The sequence below is a fragment of the Chiloscyllium punctatum genome, chromosome 36 (assembly GCF_047496795.1).
Source record: "Chiloscyllium punctatum isolate Juve2018m chromosome 36, sChiPun1.3, whole genome shotgun sequence".
In the NCBI taxonomy this organism is placed as follows: domain Eukaryota; kingdom Metazoa; phylum Chordata; class Chondrichthyes; order Orectolobiformes; family Hemiscylliidae; genus Chiloscyllium; species Chiloscyllium punctatum.
The window spans coordinates 61,491,893-61,498,094 of record NC_092774.1 but is presented as its reverse complement, the minus strand read 5'-3'; the positions used below and the strand labels follow the sequence as shown (position 1 = coordinate 61,498,094).

General features: G+C 45.6%; 2 non-coding genes across 2 annotated transcripts; both read right to left on the bottom strand.

Annotated features, from left to right (window-relative positions):
• Positions 1 to 224: 224 nt before the first annotated feature.
• trnae-cuc (transfer RNA glutamic acid (anticodon CUC)) lies at positions 225 to 296 on the bottom strand. The gene has a single exon. It is a non-coding gene; the product is annotated as a tRNA-Glu (tRNA).
• A 5,613-nt stretch (positions 297 to 5,909) lies between these two features.
• trnaw-cca (transfer RNA tryptophan (anticodon CCA)) lies at positions 5,910 to 5,981 on the bottom strand. The gene has a single exon. It is a non-coding gene; the product is annotated as a tRNA-Trp (tRNA).
• Positions 5,982 to 6,202: the final 221 nt, after the last annotated feature.

Genomic DNA, 6,202 nt, shown 5'->3' with positions numbered 1-6,202 from the left:
CAGTCAATGGTAAATTCAAAACAGCCTCTACAGGAAAACAACGCACGCGAACCAAAAACTTAACTACAGAAGCAAACATCCCTACACATACAAACAAATCTGCATCAGGATGCTATTTCAACGATCCACTACACACTGCAGCACCCAGGAACTATGAAGATCAATAAATAACTGTACAGCGCATTTAAGAAGAATTAGTAGCCAACAGACACGCAAAAGATTGGTTCCCTGACCGGGAATCAAACCCGGGCCGCAGCGGTGAGAGCACCGAATCCTAACCACTAGACCACCAGGGATATATGCATGCTCCGTGCTAGCTCTACTGAGAATTGCTTCTCTGCCTGGGAATCGAACCCTTGCCGCGATGGTAAGAAGACTTTCACCTGTACATCCACCAATGTAATTTTTTGTATCCATTGCTCCCGATGCAATCTCTGCAACTTTGGGGAGACTGGAGAGTCAAGTCACATCTCCGGGACACCGGCACCAATCAACCCCATCGTCCTATGCCCAACATTTCAAACCCCCCCTCCCACTCTGCCAAAGACATACACGTCCTGGGCCTGCTTCACCGCCACCCCCTCCCCACCCGACGCCTGGAGGAAGAACACCTCATCTTCCGCCTCAGAACACTTCAACCCCAGGGCATCAATGTGGACTTCACCAGTTTCCTCATTTCCCCTCCCCGCACCTTACTTCAGTTTTAAGCTTCCAGCTCAACACTGACCTCATGACCTGTTCTACTTGCCAAGCTCCCTTCCCACCTATCCGCTCCACTCTCCTCTCTGACCTATCACCTCCATACCCACCACTATTCACCTATTTTACTCTTTGCTACCTTCGCCCCAGCACACCCCCCCCCATCCCCAATTTATCTCTCCAACCTGGAGGCGTCCTACCTCTACTCCTGATGAAGGGCCTCTGCCCGAAACTTCGATTTTCCTGCTCCTCGGAAGCTGCTTGACCTGTTGTGCTTTTCCAGCACCACTCTGATCTAAACTCTGGCTTCCAGCATCTCCAATCCTCAGTTTTGCCTACCCAATAAACCCAGAATGCCGATTTCTCATCAACAAATTGACACAAGCAGACACAACGTGTGCAGAATCCCTAGCCACAATACCTTACATTAAATACATCTGTTAAATGATGTCCAGACAACTCAAACCCCTCAGCATCATGGTAGCCCACTAACCTACCAACCCACTTGAACAGCGGCTAATGAACCTGAAATACCCGATACAAACAACCAGCAAACGAATGTTAGTTACAAAATACCATACAAGGAAATATATACATGAACTCTGCCGCACGGGTCTCTGTGGCAAGAAATGCTGGGATGAGATAAGGAAGATATTTTCAGCCAAAAAGAATTGACACTGACTGGACAGTCATTTAAAATCACCCCTGTCAGCCCAGGATGGAAGACACGAAGGAATGAACATTTTTCTTATTTCCTGAAGATTTACGAAGCTGAGACTGGGTTTTGGTGTTTGTTGGCTTTCCACTCCCAGGAGCCGCAGTGGTTGGGGCGGTGAGTTGGGGAAAGTGAAATGTGCCCGTGAGCAGCGTGTGGGTCTCTTTCAGCTTCCTCTCCTCTGACAGCGCTGTGACTTGACTTTGATGTTCTCAGGAACAGTCACTGACGCGAGACAGTGAAAAGAGTCTCATTCCCGCAGATCGGGAATTCAAACCTTATGCCCGCTTCACGACAATGAGAAAGATTATTTGGGGTGTGTGAAGAAGCTGTGAGCTGCATTTCAAACAGGTAGGTGGAGTCAGATGCGTCATCCATTGCGGCCCCGGCACTGTGCGGACCTGACACCGCCATGCTGCAGAGTTCTGACGTTAACACAGACATGCGCAGCAATGGGAACATTCACAAGGTGAACAGCCAAAGATAATCACCGTCACTGCTTCCCTTCCATAGTACAACTTTGTGAAGCAGTATCTTTCACTGGCAAATAAAACACCTTTGTCCTCAGGTGCCTGCTTCATATCGATCACGACTTCACGCCCCTATTGTTCTCGTCTCATTTCCAAATACTTGACTCACTGCCTCAAAAGCAGCTCTGTGGATATCTGCTTGTACCACCCTGACAGGCAGTGGGTTGCAGATTCCCGACCAGTCCTAACATGTGTGAAATATCTTTCACCCTCCACTGATTTGAATCTGTAAGAAGAAACTGGGGAACAGTCTCCCTTTCTTTTTGACGACATTTCTCATTTTGTAGTCGGCAGGCTTCACACCTGCGTGGGGAAATCGCAGTTTTTAAATCCTAATGTTCAGCAGCACAAGAAAACTGTCGGTCAGCAATCGTATTTCAAGTGTGGTACTTCCAGCTCTGGTAGTCCTGCTGGGTCACCAGAGAGGGAGGGAGAGAAGATGTCACATCTAAAAAGCAAACCGAAAAGTTTTTGTTTGTTCCGTCAGTTGAGTGGGTTCTGCACTCAGATGAGACTGGATTCTGATTTTAATGGATCAGAATTGAACACTACAATGGAACACATTACATTTCAAGAGTGTTGAAAGGGCAAATCAAACTGTAACCTTGGAGAGATATGCTTCCATTTCTAACCTGGGGGGATCCAAATGAGACATTTTTACTGATCGCTCCATTTCAGAGTGCTGCTCTTTCATCAGGTGGTCATGGACAATAAGATCATGATCACAGAATTTATAGCCAAAGGAGTCCACGGTCATGGAGCTGTCCTTCACTAAACAATTTTAGATTAAATCTTTCATATTTTAGAATGGGCTTCTGTTCTTTGGTACATTAATCCCAGAACTTGTTTTAAATTACCTTCAAGAACTTCATTTAAACGCAGAGATTTTTGAACAACAATGCCAGTCTGACTCGATATTGGGACACAGACAGAATTCACACCTATTTTGAGAAAAGCTCTACATTTAAATGACTTTCTGAAATGGCTGATCTTTAACATCATGCTGATGACGTCCTTTTGTTCTTGGCCAATCTGGAGGAGTCCGTTCCTCGATTGATTCAAACAGTTAATTTATTTGGCAGTGTTTTGGGTTGCAGGATCAACTTTACAAAATCGGAAGGCGTGCCGATGTAGGGGGAGAATTAGTGGAGGTGCCTGATCATATTTCAAGTAACAATATGCAGAAATACACAGAGAAGGTAAGTGAATAATACGAATAGAGACACACGTTTACTTACTTTGTCGAACCAGCAGAGTGAAGGTGGGCCGCATGGCGTCCGTCTGCGCTGTGACACATGCTGTGATTCAGAGTGAAATCACAGTTCGACCAACAGAATGTGGGAAGTGAGAAAAAAGTTTATATTTACACCGTCTCCATACGTCTGTGAAACAGCATATTACACGACAGCAGTGGAGGTCTTTGACACCAGTCTCGAACGTGTCTCCTTGAGCAGCTTCTCAGATGGCAATGAACCGGTGAAGTTGAAACACATGACTTGCTGTTTTTGTCCATTTCCTGCAGTAAAGAAACCAACAGCCGTGTAACAAAAGACTTTCTGCAGGATTGCTGTGTCAAGACAAATTCTGAACACCAAACAGGCTGCACAAAAATGCACTCATATCAATTTATCTGAGGGAAGAGTCTCCGGTGTCCATTTCTCTCTGTCCCGACAGCGCAGAATCTTTCTATCTCTCCGTTAACAGGACCTTTGGAACAAGTTCAAAGTTACCCATTTCCTACACATGACTGTAACTGACTTCTCCTGATTCACGTAATAGTGAGAGAGAGCAGAAGAGTGAATGGGCTCTGCCTTCCCCCAGCACAGCTTGTAAGTAGAAACGAAATGGTTCAATTATCCACCAGTGGAGACAGCCTGGCTCCTTGGGACGGGACAAACAGCAGCGTCCTGAAAACAGAGAGACAGAAAGAGAAGCGGATGGTCTTGAAACTCTTTGCTGCTTGTAATTCTGGGAGCAATGTACAATGTATTTCGGACTGAGCAAATCCCAGTTGCTTTTGGAGGCGAGCACTCACATGGTATTTGGCTCGTTGGTCTCGGGGTATGATGCGAGCTTTGGGTTTTCTCGCTTATACAGACGGGTGGGAGGTGCCGGGCTCCAATCCCAGGAGAACCTTAATTTCTTAAATTGACCTAAGCAAAAATACCGGGTCAGTTTTCTCAAAAAGCCGCTTCGTTAAATCAGATCGGACTGCCTGAATTAGGAATGGGACAGAGGTACCATTGCAGTGAACACGGCGAAGGGAAACACTTGCTCAAAGTGAAAACAAGTATTGCAGAGTTTTTGCCCGCGCAATTCGAATGAATCCTCCACCTGTATTACGCTCAATCCTGAGGGTGTTACTTCAGGAAGCGGGGAAATGAAGTCATTGCAGACAGCACTGAATTGGTTGAAATGAATGGTGCCGTGCATGAGGAATGTCAGTCATGAAGGTAGATTGGAAAGTTGGGGCAGTTCTCTTTGGTGAACAGAGGGCTGAAAGCTGGTCTGATTGAATTTTCCACGTAAGGAGGGTTTTAGACAGAGGAAATAATGCAATGAAAATGCTCCCAGGCCGAAAAGGATCGAGAACGATTTGGCAGAGATTGAAAGTCATCAGGAAAATAAGCAAAAGTGACATTCGGAAAACCGTTTAAGCACAGGGAGTGGGGTCAGTAAGTTCCTGAATGACAGTGATCAAGAGGTAGATTCAATGGACACAAAAGGGAATTTGGTGGTCACGTTCAATGTAACAATATGCAGATTTACAGGGAGAAGACGACAGAATTAGATACTTATTTACATATTGTGTTGAGCCAGCAGAGCTCAGGGGGTTACATGGCCTCAGTCTGCGCTTTCACACATTTTGTGATTCTTAGTGAAATCAGAGTTGGACTAACAGAACGTGGAAAATTTGACAACGGGTATATTCTGCCCAACAGGATACTCCATCACAGCAATGAAGGTGTTTTGACAACATTATTGAAGGTACATGCCACAATGCAGATTCAAAACCGAGTAATCCTTTGAATCACTGAGTAATTTGTTTAGTTATGCAGTTGAGGTGAGCGGAGTTACGCATTGGGAGCCACTCCAGTTGATAGGTCGAAGCCATTTTCTCCTGTGTGATAGTCCCACCAGCACTCCAATTTGCTGTGCTTCCAGTTAGAAGATGCAGATTACTATCCCATACTGATACACGGGCCACGATGACCCAGCTGTGGTGATAAGCTTGTGAAGGGCTGAGTGCACTTCTCCTGTTCTCTGTCTGGCTGCTATGATCCGAATCATCAAGCCTCTCTTCTCAAGATAGGAATAAATTGGTGAGGGTGAAACACATCAGTTGCGGTGTGTTCCATGCACAGGAGGCCCTGCAGTAATTCCCCACGCTGTTTCACACAGCAGCATCCTCTCGGTGAGTTACACTTGGCAAAAAAAAGATTGAACCAAATCAGTGTCCGCCACTGGATTTTACTGACACCGTTTATAAAATTCAGGCTCACCGTTAATGTGGAGAGAGGCCGTCAGACTGTAGTTTCCGCTCCTTCTGTTGAATAAAGATAATTTTAACTGTGTCCAGTGAGAGGAAAGGATTTGCTGTTGGTGGGAAACATTTCTATCTGAACTCGCTGTCACTCTCCTGATAGATTGAAACATAAAGCTGGGAGTCTCTGGATTATGTTGTAAAAATATCGGTATTATGTTATTCACACCGCGCTGTCACCAACTGAACGAAGCGGCTGACCAGACGGAGGCGGCTGTGTTTAAATCCCGTGATGAACTGGGGGAGCTGAGCATTTACCCAAACAATGGGCACACCACCTCCCTGACACAGTGTTCACAAATCAAACTGACAGCAAAGCTTCACGTGTGTTCGAAAGTTTCCATAAAGAAGATTTGCCTCAACAGATATCTGGAATGAACGTACTCATTTCTTGATTTGAAATGCAAGAAGTCGACGTCAGTGAACCTGATGTGATTTGAACACGTAACCTTCTGATGTGGAGTCAAACGCGCTACCATTGCGCCACAAGCTCACGGATGACCCAGTCCTTCTGTTCATGCTTAAGGGAAGTGATCGCACTGCAATGATTTTACGTTATGAGTAACAGCGGAGATCAACAGTTGATGTCTGTTCTGTCTCTCCCCTCTCTCCTCCTGTCTGTCGAAACAATTTCCAACTCTACCTCAATAAAAAGGTGAAAGAATTGCGGATGCTGTATATCAGAAACAAAAAAAACAGGAGTTGCCGGTGCTC